Source organism: Eptatretus burgeri, chromosome 7 (genome assembly GCF_056783735.1).
Source record: "Eptatretus burgeri isolate ZD-2024b chromosome 7, Ebu_testis_v1, whole genome shotgun sequence".
In the NCBI taxonomy this organism is placed as follows: Eukaryota; Metazoa; Chordata; class Myxini; order Myxiniformes; family Myxinidae; genus Eptatretus; species Eptatretus burgeri.
The window spans coordinates 70,011,511-70,027,374 of NC_140967.1; the positions used below are offsets into that span (position 1 = coordinate 70,011,511).

At 39.9% G+C, this 15,864-nt stretch overlaps 1 long non-coding RNA gene across 2 annotated transcripts in view; it reads right to left on the minus strand.

Annotated features, from left to right (window-relative positions):
* Nucleotides 1-15,864, minus strand: part of LOC147023496 (uncharacterized) — a 286,895-nt gene that overhangs the window by 218,886 nt on the left and 52,145 nt on the right. For both annotated transcript variants that reach the window (XR_015060226.1, XR_015060225.1), the window contains exon 3: nt 5,676-5,744. This is a non-coding gene — a long non-coding RNA (uncharacterized LOC147023496). The remainder of the gene's footprint in view (nt 1-5,675; nt 5,745-15,864) is intronic.

The following is a 15,864-nucleotide window of genomic DNA, read 5'->3' on the forward strand; positions in this document are numbered from 1 at the left end:
CATACAAAACTTTAAGAAGCTATGCAGACATGACATCTGCCTTCACATCCTCATCACTTTGAAACACTGCCACCCAGATATTCTTTGACTGATTAGAATAAATTATATGGACTATAGGGGATATTGTGAAGCACAAGGATACACAAGGAAAATTGGATGCAAGACGGGGCCCTTTTGACCCATCAAACCTGCATCACATCTACACCACATCAATTCAATCCAACAGCTCAACAGAAATTCACTGGGTGGGTAGTGGGTGTGGCGGTGGAGGAGTGTGGATGAGAAGGACTTCCTTTTCTAATTGCTTTTTGATTAAACTGGAGCGTTTTTAACTTTTAACCCCACACCCAACTCCTACTTCACCGACACTTGCTTTGTTGAATTTCTAGAATGTTGAATGTGAACTAGAAGGGGACTTGGAATAGCACATACCTCCGCCAAGCAATGCCTGATCCACGAGAACATATCGGGCCCAATACATTTTTGAAATATCACACTATACAGTACTACATCGTTTTTGGCCCGCTCTCTCCATGGTGAAGAATCACTTTAAAAATTAAATAATTCTCGTATCCAGATCCAGATTCAGATCTTCACCAAAATTGAATCAATTCATCATGGTCACTCACCCAACATGGCCACCAAGTTTCATCTGAATCCGTCACAACTTTTTGAGACATCGTACTATATACGATTTTTGGCCCTATCTTTCAATGGTGAAGAATCGCTTTAAAAATTCTAAAAATTAAATTATTTTTAGAATTTTAGAAAAATTAAAAAAAAAAAAAAAAAAGTAGGATCCGGATCTGGCTTTTCACCAAAATCTCATCAGTTCTTCTTTGTCAAACACCCAACCTATCCACAAAATTTCATCCTGGTCCGTCCACAACTTACTTTTTGAGATATCCTGCACAAAAACAAACAAACATTAAAAATCACTCGTAGAGTGACAACTTGGTGAAACGGAATGGCACTCAGGAGAGAACATACATCCGCCAGGCTCAATAGTTTACATTTTGTATGCCACTGATAGGTCGGATCCGATTCCAGACCTTAACTAAAATCGAATTGGCTTGTTCTTGTCACCTAACCAACTCTTACACCTCGTTTTGTCAAAAGTCGTCCACCACTTTTAGCGATAACATGCTATCCATAGTTTTTTCCCCATTTCCCAATGGTGAAAAATCACCTGAAAAATTCTCGAATCCAGATCCGGATTCAGATCTTCACCAAAATCGAACCATTAGTTCTTGTCACACACCCAACCTGTCCACCAAATTTCATCCGAATCCGTCCTCAACTTTTCGAGATACCATGCAATATTATTTTTAGCCCCATCTTTGAAAGGTGAAAAATTAGTTAAAAAATAAATAATTATTGCATCGAGATCTAAGTTCGGATCTTCAACAAAATTGAATCAATTCATCTTATTGGCGCTCCCAACCTGTCCACCAAGTTTCTTGTGAATCCATCCATAACCTTTTGAGATATTGTGCTATATATAATTTTGGCCCCATCTCTCAGTAGTGAAGAATCACTTTAAAAAATTTCAGATCCAGATTTCCACCAAAATTTGTTGCCATCTTTGACCGGTCACCTACACACACCAAAAATTTCAAAACGATTAATTGAAAACTGTGGTCAAATATCGTGTGACAAACAGACAGACAAACAAGCCGGTAGGCGGCGATGGGTCGCCGAGCATGGAAACTATAAGATATAGAGCAAAATGGATGTCATATAGCGGATAGGGAACCACCTTAAGATTATGCATATCAAATCTCATCCAGTTCGATCTACTGATAACTACTCAGCATTCATTTGAATGAAAAGTAGCGAAAATGCGGTTTGAAATCGGAAATCCCCAAAGTTCGAGGGGGTGCTGTGGGTGAACACAGATCTAAATCGAAAATCCGGCTCGTTTGTTTGTGCACAATGTATTCCAGACGATTAGTGTGAATTTTCATGACCATCCGACCATAACCCTAGGAGGAGTAGCATTTGGCGCGAAGGCACCTCCAGCTCTCGCATATTATCGAATTTTGCACTAATTGACCTTTGACCCCTGACCTAAGCGAAATCGGTCAATATGTCCTGAGGTAAAGTTGTAGTACTCATTGAGTACCATGAACCTGCAAAGTTTAATTCGTATCGATGCACTCACCTGGTCGCTAGGGGGCCTTCAATTTTCGCCAATTTTTGTGCATACCCTAATTGTAGGGGGCGCTGCGGATAAAGTATTCCATATGTCACAAAAAACGGAAAATATTTGATAGAGCATCACCTGTAGATCATTCGTGCTAAATTTCATAACCCTACGTGGGATAATGGCTTTGGGAATTGATTTCACGTGAACGGTACTGATTTTGAAGGTTTTTCGGTTGTTGCGAGGGAACCAAAGTTTCCCTAGCAACCATTACAATTTCCAAAGCACTAGGTCATAAGATGGACCTCACACCCGAGTTTGGTCGAAATCCGCCCACGTTTACTTCCAATTATGCTGATGACAAACGAACAAACATCCAAACAAATATCCAAACAAACAGACAGAATTACTGACAAAAAGGGTCACCTATTTCGGCGACCCAACAGACACTACAGACCAACATACTTGGCAAAAAAAAAAAAATTCGTCAAGTAGCAAACAGACAGAAAGGGGTGAAAACATAACCTCCTTCACCTTTGTTGGCGGAGGTAATGAATGAAAGTTTCTAAAATACTGACACACAGTTCTGCTGTAATATCAGGCACATTGATGTGGAGTTGCCAATCAACTATTTGACTTTTTTTTATCAATGAAAAGCCAAGTCCAATGGACTTCAATTGATGCGATGTCCAATAATCAAATCATTATTCATCCTCTTAATATTCTGTTCTTCAGTTTTGCCCTGTTGGCCAGTCTTTTCTCACTCATCTATAAATTAAATAGCCAGATTTCTCCATCCATCTGTCCATCTCTCAATCACATTCATGCTCTTTTCACTGGGACATCATTGCAGTGTTACATCTGGGACGTTATTGCCGCATTTTTTTTTCTGGTAGCTGTGTGGGAGGATGAAAGTCCAAATCTTCAGGTCCTTGGTGCTTCCAGTCTTGCTCTATGGATGCGATACTTGGACTCTGACCAAAGATCTGAGACAGAGACTTAATTCCTTTGGTACCAGGTCTCTTTGGAGAATCTTTGACTATCGCTGGTCGGACTTTGTGTCCAACGAGTGGTTGCTGAGAGAGACTCAAATGAGATTTCTTACCTGCATAGTCTGTGAGCGGCATCTGCGGCTGTATGGACATGTGGCTCGTTTTCCTGACGCTGATCCTGCTTACCAGATTCACTCAGCGAGGGAGTCTCCTGAGTGGAGGAGGCCAATGGGCCGATCACGTGCCTTGTGGTTGCAGCAAGTTGATCGGCATCGGCATCTCAAGGAGATGGGGATGGGCCATGCATCTGCCTGGGGGATAGCCAGACGGAGGCCCCTGGAGTACCGGCAGAAAGTGGACACAGCGACGCGTTGCTCTGGCGCATGCTCCCATACCTGACCTGACCTTGCGGCATTACTTTTCCCACAAAGCAAGACCTCTATGGACGTGTACGTCATCTTGGCATCCAGCACTAAACCTGTCTCATCACTTCGTTGACAGCTGTTGAATAACATAAGCCATATATCTGACTCTATCTAATTAATCTGACGTCCATCGGTGATGGACTTAATACCAGATGCTAGGTGTTGGGATGACGGATTTAGTAAGATGGCAGTGTATTAAGAAAGCATTACATCTGGGACGTCATTATAGCGTTACTTCCAGCACTAGGCTGGACCTTTGCAGCGGTGTATTATTCACGACTCAATGAAAAGTGGTGTATTATTTCAGAAACCACTTCTGATAACTGCTAGCAAGCCATAACTTATAGGGGAGGGGGGTGCACAACTTTTCGTCACTTCAGGTTAGTGATGGCCACCACCATTTTAGCATGGTGACATCAACACTTTAGCAACGAGGTGAACATTACTAACATTTTCCAGATCATTGAGCAACATTTGGGCAGACTACACTCCACAAAATTATGAACAGTATCACAGCTAGCAGTGGCATTCACCTCAGTGCTGAAGTGTTGATTTCACAATGCTAAACTGGCGATGACCATCGCAAAGTTGAATTGACGGAAAGTTGAGTCCCCCCTCCCCCCCCACCCCACCACAATTGGTCTCTGATTCTTATATCGTTATTGTAATAATAATAATAATCATAATAATGACTAGAGTGAAGTCGATGATGCGCCATCATAAATCCCCACACTTCCCACCTAAAAAAATTTGAAAGATGTGAAAAGTTCCACCGGGAATGACCCAATATAAAATTTAGAGTTAAAACTTATTTTCCCATTTTGACCTTTGATGACCATAATTCCCAACCTCTGGGACATGAACCTCAGGTCAAAATAAATAAATAAATAAATAAATAACGTATTTCATTCCTCCCCCAATGTTTATTGCATCTGCAAAGTTTCATTAAAAAATATTTTAAAATGTGCCTGTAAATGCATTTGTTGGCATTCGACCCTGCCCGAGGGGGCGAGGGCAAAAATGAAACTGCTCTTGCACCTTTGTGCCAAGTGGTGATCATAACTAAGTTTGGTGAATTTCTGCCCAACCGTCTCGGAGGAGATAGCGTAACAGACAGACAGACATACAGACGGATGGAGCCGATTAAAATATCCCCCTCATTTTTTTCAAAAAGCATGGGGATAAAAATGATGTCGCATTGTGAGATGTATCAGCAATAGTTATTATTTTTTTTTATTTTTCCTGAATGTGACTTTTGTTCCCATCTCAAAGCAAAGATGAGAACAAACTTGATGCATTTTGTAACTTGAAAAAACAAACAAACTACGTAACGTCTGATTCCTGGGAAATGAAAACATTAATGAAAAAAAAAAAAAACTTGGGCAAATAAGTGTGCATACTACGAATACCAGTGGATTACCCGTCCCATGGATGGGTGACAGACGTGGTGGTGGTGGTCTGTTCTGTGGTAGACATGTGATAGCACTGCACCAATCATGTTCGGTGATGTATCTCAGCGTCATCTGCTTCACTTTTTAACCCCCATAATTTTTGCTCATTCACTCGTGATAGCGAGCTCAAAAGTATAGCGATCCAGAGTCATGTATACGAAGTACAATATAGCCGAGTTTCATGGACCGTTGACGCTTTGTCTAGGAGGAGATAACAAACACTTCGCTTCATTACAGTATAGATTAATGCTGGGTTGGTTGCAGGAAACAAAATGTTTCAGAAATTAAAAAAAAGTTGCAAATATTAACCGTCAATAAACTATATTACTGTAATATAGCACATATAAGTTGTTGGTCAACTACCATCAGCGAAGTGACGGGTTCAGTGGTGGTATACCACAAATACACACCCCAGGAAAGTGATTCACTTGACAGGAGTACAATGTACAAACAGTATCCTGGAGTAAACACAGAATTTGGCTTATTTAATATTATATTTTACAAATGTAATTTCATTGTAGCTTTTTAGTTCTTAGACAACTCAATGTATTAACATCATTTCATATGATGGTGTTTATAATTCAGTTTTGAAATGCACGAAATTCACTTCCTTTTTGCTGTGTGAAAAGAAAAAAAACCTTCACAAAACAATCTGACTCACCATAATACGAGGAGGCATCAAATGTGCAGAAATCTGTTGGTGATATCGGAAAATCTTGGGGCACCAATCCTGGGGCAATATTCAAGCGATAGAAGTTATTCACCAGCAAATCACATGCAACATACGCTGATTGTGAGGCAACCCCGAGGCAACGAGTGGCCAAAGCACCATTGACAATGCGGTGAATTGCCTGGCATTTGTATGGATTGTTCACCTGAGTAGCATGTGATCAGACAAAGAGAATATATGTATGTATGTAGAGAGAGAAAGAGAAAGAGAAAGAGAAAGAGAAAGAGAAAGAGAAAGAGAAAGAGAAAGAGAAAGAGAAAGAGAAAGAGAAAGAGAAAGAGAAAGAGAAAGAGAAAGAGAAAGAGAAAGAGAAAGAGAAAGAGAAAGAGAAAGAGAAAGAGAAAGAGAAAGAGAGAGAGAAAGAGAAAGAGAGAGAGAGAGAGAGAGAGAGAGAGAGAGAGAGAGAGAGAGAGAGAGAGAGAGAGAGAGAGACAGACAGAGAGAGAGAGAGACAGAGACAGAGACAGAGACAGAGACAGAGACAGAGACAGAGACAGAGACAGAGACAGACACAGACACAGACACAGACACAGACACAGACACAGACACAGACACAGACACAGACACAGACACAGAGAGAGAGAGAGAGAGAGAGAGAGAGAGAGAGAGAGAGAGAGAGAGACAGAGAGAGAGAGAGAGAGAGAGAGAGAGAGAGAGAGAGAGAGAGAGAGAGATTAAAATATATATTATTTAATGGAATCTGCCATAATATTTTCAAACAATACTTGTTACCTCCACCACCGAAGGTGGAAGGAAGTTATGTTTTCAGCCCTGTCAGTCTGTTTGTTTGTGTGCAGAATATCTCAAAAAAGTTGTGGACATATTCGGATGAAATTTGGTGGACAGATTGGGTGTGTGACATGGATGAACTAATTAGACGAAGATCTGGATTTAGCTCCTGGAATTTTTTTCAGTGATTCCTCACCATTGAGAAATAGGGCTAAAAACTATATATTGCATCATATCTCAAAACGTTGTGGACGGATTGGGACGAAATTTGGTGGACAGGTTGGGTGTGTGACAAGGACAAATTGATTTGATTTTGTTGAAGATCTGAATCTGGACCCAGATGCTAGAGTTTTTTTTAATTATAAAAGTGATTCTTCACCATTGAGAGATCGGGTCAAAAACGTGATACAACTTGATGTTTCAAAAAAAGTCTTGGCCCTGATAAGTTCTACTGGATCAGGCATTGCATGGCGGAGCGATGTGCTTCACCATGTGCCATTCTCGTTACAAAATGTGTTTACATGTAAATCTAATGTCATGTAGAACTGTTGTGTTATCTGGTTCATAACTACTCCACAGCTGGGTAAAATGTCCGAGAAAATGATGGTCATTTTTGCTTGCTTCTTCAAGAAAAACTATGGGAAGAAGAACACTGAAGGACGAGAAGGAAAAATGGAAAACCCCAACTTTTGTCTGCTTCGTTGTTCAAATGAATAGTTTGCATGTGTAAGGCTTTGCAAACCTCAGTAAACCCTGTGATGGGCATGCCATGTACCCTCTGCATCATCAAAGGATTTCTGCACATTCGTCATTCTGTTTTCGATGGTTTTGCCGAGTTGTCTCCTTAGCCATCAGCAAAGAAGTGAATTTGATGTGTCGGTATATTTGTGTCAAAGCTTCTTGACCATGAGATCAAAAAGATGATTAAAGTGACAGCATCAGAAGAAAGTCCAGACACATCATCTCACACTGGTCTGTTTCTTTGTGCATAAAGAAGATAATTGCCATCCTCTGCACTTGATCTACGAAGCTGCTGGAGGTTGCAACTTTTCACGATTCCCAGACCATCAACAGGGATATTTGACGTGGGTGTTTGCTCTTGTAGTTAATGCAAACGTCAATAATTCTGCTCATTCGCATGAAGCGTGCAGAGTAGAAAATGTAGAAAGACAGATTAATTTTAGTGATTACATGTTACCGGGATTCAAAAGGATTTGTAAACAAACACAATAGCTCATGAGCAAGGCTAGTTTTGTCTCTTGGGTTGTTCATGTTCTCACATGATTCACCATAGGGGAACCGCGAGAGGTTGAACGGCCTCTGCTATCTCGCCTCCACCAGCTCCTGGCTTGTGACAGTACAATTAATGCTCCAACAGTCCTTAACAACAGGTCTTACATTGCCGGTAATTCCTCAAGCCGTTGTAAGTGAATGCACTACAACACCGTTGTGATGCACGTTACACATACTTCTAAAAAGTTTGCTGGAACGATGAATTATAACTAAGCATCACGTCTCCAATGAGTTCTTCACAAATTGTCGAGGACTACAAAATGAGGCTAAACTTTAATATTGTACCAACCTTGATACAGGGTGATTTTTTTTTGTTTTTATTCGACAACCATAAATAATTCCCATACACTAAAAACTATATCACTTAGGAACCCAGTATTTTGTGTAAATGTGGCCTAATGTTACAGAAAGACATGACATGATCCACATAATCGATTACCGTAAACGAAGTGCTGAAAGTGTCCACCACCATGTTGCAGGCACAAATTCAATTTTCGCAGCTTGCTCTCCAACACAGGGTGCAGCATTTCTTGGGGAATATTGCTGATCGTGTCACTGATTATATATTGCTGCCTTCCTTGCACTGGAATATGAATAGTGAGATTGTTGTCCGAAACATCTCAGAGATTTCTTTGGACTTGCTTTCATTCTTTCCCGCACTTCATCCACTTTCTCTGGTGTAACAACACTTGGCTGGCACATGTGCTTTTTAACTTTCACGCAGCCCGTTTCTCTGAACTGCTTCACCATTTTCCATATCACTGATTTTTAAGGTTTTGTACGACCGCCAAAACGACTTTTAAATGCAATTTGACATCCTCTAAATGATGCATTCTTGATGTAATGTTCGACGAGAAACGCGCGTTTTTTCACAGTGAGTGCCATGGCGTGATTCAGTGAAAACCGTTAAACGTCATTGCTGGGTCACGTAATAAAACACGCGATACCTGATAACTCTCAGGATCATGTTATGTCTTTCTGTTACATTTATGCAAAATATTAGGTTCCTAACAGATATAGTTTTGAGTGCATGGGAATGATTTAGGGTTCCCGAATAAATTATAATAATTAAAAAAAAACAACATCACCCTGTATTTTGTTTACAATTGTATCTTCTACGATCGATGAAATATATAGCCTGCAATGATGTTCACACACACACACACACACACACACACACACACACACACACACACACACACACACACACACACACACACACACACACACACACACACACACACCCCCCATGCTATGCACGAGTGGGAGCCCAAGATCTACAAAATATATATTTTGAGAAATTCTATGAAAACTCCCACCCTTTAAGGACGAGTTCAGGGACCCCAAAAGCTGCGTCGACTCAGGTTTTTGACATGACTGTTGTGCTCATGCTGCAGTTGCTTCAGGATGTCCATGAAGGGCAGCTGCAATCCACTTACAATTCCTGTCCATGTCGTGACTTCCTCCTCATCCTTTATTGCAACATCGAGAAGGTGTCTCAGCAGGGAACTTTAGAGTACCAGAGTATTCACATGCATCAGTCATGCTTCTCACACTGGCTCTGTAGACAAACTCTTCACAATAATTATTAAAAGCACACCTTAGGTTTGTAGTTGCATTGCGACTTCTTTTTGTGGTCTGTGAGCTTTAGTGTCTCTGGCATGTTCGTCCTCTCTGATCTCAGCAATTTGTCTCATTTTCTATTGAGATTCGGTGTTTTTTTTTCTTGTTCTTGTGTCCTTTTGGCATCATCCATTCACTGCCTATATTTCTTTGGAGCATAAGGGCTTCCTCTGAATAAAACAATTAATTTTTTTTCTCACCATTTTGATTCCTTGTGGTACGTGTTCCACCCTCGAGTGTTTAAGAGCAAACAGACAATGCGGAAACGGTGAATGCCAAACCATGAACCAATACATTCCACATTCCTGTGCCACCTTCAGTTGAATGCCAGGCATGGACAGCCTGTTCATGAAAGACTTGGGCAAGAACTTACTGCAGGTTACGCAGAGGTGGGAAATGTTTGTATATGAAATCAATGGCAAAACTGAAAAAGGGTTCTCCGAAGAGACCTGGAACCAAAGGAATTAAGTCTCCATCTCAGATCCATGGTCAGAGACAAAGTCCAACATCCGTAGAGCAAGACTGGAAGCACCAAGGGCCTGAAGACTCGGCCTTTCGTCCTCCTGCACAGGCACTGACAGCGCCACACCCCATGATCCAGTGACTCCACAACTCTCCAGGCCCGACCCAGACGTCTGTTGACTTCTGGCCCACAGCCAGCAGACATGAATATCACTGCCAAGGTAAGTGAATCTCAGTGACTTCAACATCCTCATGACAAATAGGTACGTAGAATAGGCCTACAGCAGCATCCAAGATGTCATTGAAAGCCTGGATCTTAGTTTTGACCCAGGAAACCCGTAATCCCAGCGGCACCGACTCCTCATTCAGCACCTCGAGGGCCCAAAAAAGGATGTCTGGAGTCTCCCCAAAGATGACTGCATCATCTGCGAAATCAAAGTCCGAGATCTTGACATTCCCAAATGATGCACCACAGCTTGATCTCTCTGACATCCTCCCTAGAATCCAGTCCATACAAGCGCTGAAAAGTGTGGGGCCAGTAAACACCCCTGACAAACTCCAGTAACAACTGGAAATAAGTTGGAGATGGTGTCACCACATCTCACAGCACTTTCAGAACCAGAGTTGAGTTCAGACATCAGATTGATCAGTTTTGGTGGCACCCCACGAAGACCAAAAATCCTCCAGAGGGCATCCCGATTCATTGAATTGAATGCTTTGCAAAGATCAACAAAGGCTGCAAGCTGCCCCTGCCAAAACTCTCGGCTGCATTCGTTGAGGACCCAAAGGGCAAGGATATGGTCATTTGTTGACCACTTTGGTGTAAAACGTTCCTGCTCTGAATACTGGTGCTCAGGCAGATGGTGGTAAACCCTAGCAAGAATTATCCAAGCAAATACTTTGCCCAGCAATGAGAGCAGAGTCACACCTCGGTAGTTGCAATACCAGCGATCACCCTTCCCTTTCCAGAGAGTGGCAACAAGGCCCCTCTTCCAGTCAGTTGAGATGATGCCTGTGTTCCAGGCAGAGCACATAACCGCATGCAACGACATGAGTACAGCATTTCCACCAGCCTTGAGAAGTTCAGCATGATGCCATAGATCCCAGGAGCTTTACCCCTTTTCAACCGGTTCACCGCAGCCTGTGTTTCCAAAAATGAAGGTGGATCACAACTGATTAGAGTGTCTGCAATGGGGATAGTAACACCCCTGACATCCAACTCAACATCTGGTGGATCAGTCTGGTACAGCCGCTCAAAGTCACTGGGCCAGCGGGCCTTCACGTCGGACTCCTCTGCCAAGAGCCCACTACCCTTCGCTCTAACTGCAGTACACTGAGGGACAGGCTTGGAGGAACGCAATGCGCAAATGCCCCTGTAAGCAGGACGAGAATCACCTGACAACAGTTGATGCTCGACCCCCTCACATATTCCTCACACATAGGCCTGCTTGTCCAGGCTAACATAAGATAAGAGTTTTACCTGTTTTGTTTTTCAAAGCAACAACCAACGCATATCTACTTCTAAAATCAATAACGGTTAAAGCATACTTGTACCCCTTATCATTATTGAGTTAAATTACATCAGTGGACCAGACATAATCAACTTCCTTGGAATAAACCTTCCTTCTATGAAACTGTGATTATTGGTTTATGTAATTTATCAGCGAATTGCTCTTCAATCTTAATGACATCATTAGAGCCTATAAGTTTTTTGAATTTCCAAGCCCAAGTTTCAATTTAGCACCGATCATCTTCTTCAAGATGAACCTATCAACTTTTTCTCTCAAGGATGTATTTTATATCAGAGACAAATTATACAACATTTCTCTATTGGCTTCATGTTTTTCTTCCAACGTCGTGCTATTTCCATAATCAATATCGTGCTTCATGTACACTTCATCAACCCAATTTATAGGTTTGCTCCACGGTTTAGGATTGTCAGCCTCATCTAATCTTTTATTCAAGTTTGTTCCTCGACCACAGAAAGAATACCCTGGTAGATGTAATTCCCCTGGTATTCCAGTTGTTGTAAATTTACTTGCTGATAAAAACTTTTGGACAACCTCTCGCGTTTGTGTTTGGTGATGAATTCACTCTTTTTTTGAGCCACACACCGAACATGTACCTTTTTGTACAACCCTATTATTTTTATTTTTAACTTATGAGATATTTTTTACTCTCGGTTTTCTTTTTACATTTGAGACAATAACTCATTTATTTATGTGAAAAATTCCTACAGAGTGTGAAAACCTTTTTAGTTTCTAACATGCACATTTGAATCTTAATTTTTAAAACATGAAGAATCCTTAGAAATGTCTGAACTCTCCATTTATTTCAGGAAAAAAATGTAAAACTTCAAGCAAAGTCAATTACACCAACATCATCAATAATATAATCTTTTCCTTCTTTCTCTTCTTTGTCTCCACTGCCTTGTTTAAATCTCCTCCCTGAAATTGATGTTGATACTCTTGACGCATATATTTCTAATAGAGTTGCCAATTATTTGTTTTCCTCCTCAGTGCATTGAGATTTATTTATTTTCTGTAATACCTTTGATATTTTTATAATCTCACTGGTTTCCATCTTTTTATATTTATTTATTCTCTCTCTCTCTCTCTCTCTCTCTCTCTCTCTCTCTCTCTCTCTCTCTCTCTCTCTCTCTCTCTCTCTCTCTCTCTCTCTCTCTCTCTCTCTCTCTCTCTCTCTCTCTCTCTTCTTTCTCTTCTTCTTCTCTTCTTTCTCTTTTTTTCTCCCTATCCTGCTTCTCTTTCTTCTCCCTCTCTTCTTTCTCCCTCTCCTCCTTCTCTCTTACCTCAGTTTCTTCAACTCCTTCCTCATCCTTTACTATCCTCGAATCACTTTCACCCCATAGAATATCATACATATATTCATCTGGATTCTGCGATACTCTTGAATCCACAATTATTTTTCTCATAATAGGAAACCAATAAGATTTGTTGATGATTTCTAAAAGAGTTATATATTTCATCACCTCTAGAAGTTCATTTTTATTTTATATTTTAATCAAATCTCTATTTGTGGGTTTTTTAATATCAGTACAAGGCCAGTTTTTAATTGAAAATTGCCCGTGTCTATGTTCCTATTCATAAGGAATGTAAAATCTAACACCCTTTTCTTGTAGGTATCCTTGAATGCAAAAATTATAATTTTCTTGAAGCCTTCTTGCTGTCATTTATGTATCAGAAATATATGATAGATTAATATGATGACACTTAATACCATCCCATCTTCCTGTTTTTTAAATCAGTTTGTATTCCTCGACTTTGTATAATTATCCAATTTCCTTCCTTCTTTGTCATATAAACTAAATTAGACTGTCATATAAACTGTCATATAAACTGTCAGATAAATTGCTTCACCATCATATAATTTCCTATCCCCGAAATCGTGTATTTGTTGTTTGCTAATTACGATATTTTCGTTGAGGTATGAATTGTATCATTGTACCAATTCCTGCATATGAACTTGGTATAACCTTTTTAAAAATGATGACTTCAACCTTGCAGATGCAGACACCATTAAACACCAAATTGCAGATGCAATTTAATGCAAACACCATTAAATTCTAGAAAACTCTCAAATACGACCGCGATTCAACAAAGGTGGTAGTCGTTTCGGAATCTGGGCGGACGTCGAGCAACAGGGGTCTCCAATTTGAGGCGAATAACCATGAGGAGGCCGATACATTGATGATCCAGCAAGCAATAGCTGCATCACAGCAACACACGGGAGATATTGAGCTGACGATATTCTCACCTGATACGGATGTCAACATATCTCCTGATTCTTACCAAGAAGATAATATTCTTCTTTACGAGACTGATAAAAATCGTGTAGGTCTTCTAGGTTTAATGAAAAAGACCAATTATATCCAAAATGACAAATATTTTCCCCCTATTTCTCTATTCTCATATTATATTAACTACACTTCCTTCTTTATAAAATTCAATACAAAGCAGATAATTGAATTTAATAAGAAAAGGTGTATGGTTTGTTGAACCAGGTGTTGTGGTTGTAAATTCTACTTGTTTAACAAAACGTGCCGTTTTATTTAAGGATATATATTGTGATAAATTACATAATCTCACCAAGTCATTCGCGTCAATCGGGCTTGGATAATTTATTAATTTATAAACATTTTTCATATTAATATTTTTTGCGATACTATATTTCTGTTGTTCAGCTTGTGCCTTTGTGTAATAATTTGATAAATCAATATCTAGTTCTTGGAATGCACCAAAGGTAGAACCATCTTTTCCAACATTAGTCATTTATATGAGATTAAAAATAATGTCATAAAAAATTTATTTTCGTTGAGTTGAAATAACACATATCGACATAATTGACCACAACACTTGGAATTTAATTCTTGGACTTGAAATCTTTGATAAACACCATTCTGTAAGAATTTTATTACTTCAAGAGGTGGTGGAAGACAATAACGATCAAAATAATATTTGTCTTGACTATTAAAAATAAAAGCCCAATGAGAACCGTTCCCATTATTATCTTCTAAGTTCATAATAATATTCTTTGTATGTTTAGACATGTTTGTTAATTCATCTCTCATACAAATAACCACATTATGAATTTTTAATTTCTTACAATATTTGATAAGTTCTAAATTTGATGTATTCTTTGCAAATTGTTTAAACCACTCATAAGTGCTCATTTGTTGAAGAAAAAGATATAATCCATTACCCCTTTTAGTTAATTTTACACCTGCTTGTGCGATAGAAGAAAGCATATCTCCAACGAACAATCTCAATTTATCAGGTAGGATTTCAAGTTTTTCAGCAAAATCTACAATTGCACCACTTCCACTAATTTGTTTCTCCAACTCTTTGTTATGTCTTTCCAACTCTTTTTGAGCCCGGAGTTGAGCCTTCCTTTCATTGGCAGTTTTCACCGCTGCTGAAATACCACCCGTCAATGCTCCAGCCGCATTTAAACCAGCAAATAAAGGAATTAGAAATGGGAGAAATCCTCCACTTGTCTCTCTTGTTGAATATTTCTTCAACATTGGTTTTGACATTTTAATTTTAAGTGAGTCAGTGTCGTTCAAGATTTTCACCTGTTCTCTTGTGAGCAAAACATCAATTCTTACTGCTCCTTTTCTCTGAATTGTATTAACGTTAATCGTACAAGGCTTTTGATTTTGAATACAAGATGATAGTTTATGAAGGTGGATTTGATTAACATATATCCCAGTTCACACTTTACTACTCATTTATAACATATATTATATAAGATAATAACACCATTATCTGTATTAATCTGTAATTGTGTTTCTTCCAAAAGCAAACAATATGTATCAACTTCTTCACTCTCTCTTTCAATGTATGGGGAAGTATCCACTCGATTAGTCTTTATAGTTTCCTTTTGAGCACTCAGGTCAATCGCATAGATTGTATAAAGGCTTTTAAATGCTGTCATGGAGATCCAAAATGGGTTCTTTATTTCCATTGCTTTCACACACCTTTTGGTAAGACTGGTATACTTCAGCATCATCATTTTTCTCCCAATTAATTTCCAATCTTCTTCTTCTTCCTCTTTCGGCTTGCTCCCGTTAGGGGTCGCCACAGTGGACCAACCGTCTCCATTTCGCTCTATCCTCCACCTCTTCCATTGACACTCCAACCACCCGCATGTCCTCCCTCACCGCATCCATGAACCTCTTCTTTGGCCTTCCTCTTCTCCTCCTGCCTGGCGGCTCCATCTTCAACATCCTTCTCCCGATATACTCCATTTCCCTCCTGTGCACATGTCCAAACCATCTCAATCTCGCCTCTCTCACTTTGTCTCCAAACCGTCCTACCTGCGCTGTCCCTCTAATATACTCATTTCTTATCCTATTCATCCTCATCACTCCCAACGAGAATCGCAGCATCTTTAACTCTGCCACCTCCAGCTCCGCTTCCTGTCTTTTTGTTAGTGCCACCGCCTCCAAACCATACAACATAGCTGGTCTCACTACCGTCTTATATACTTT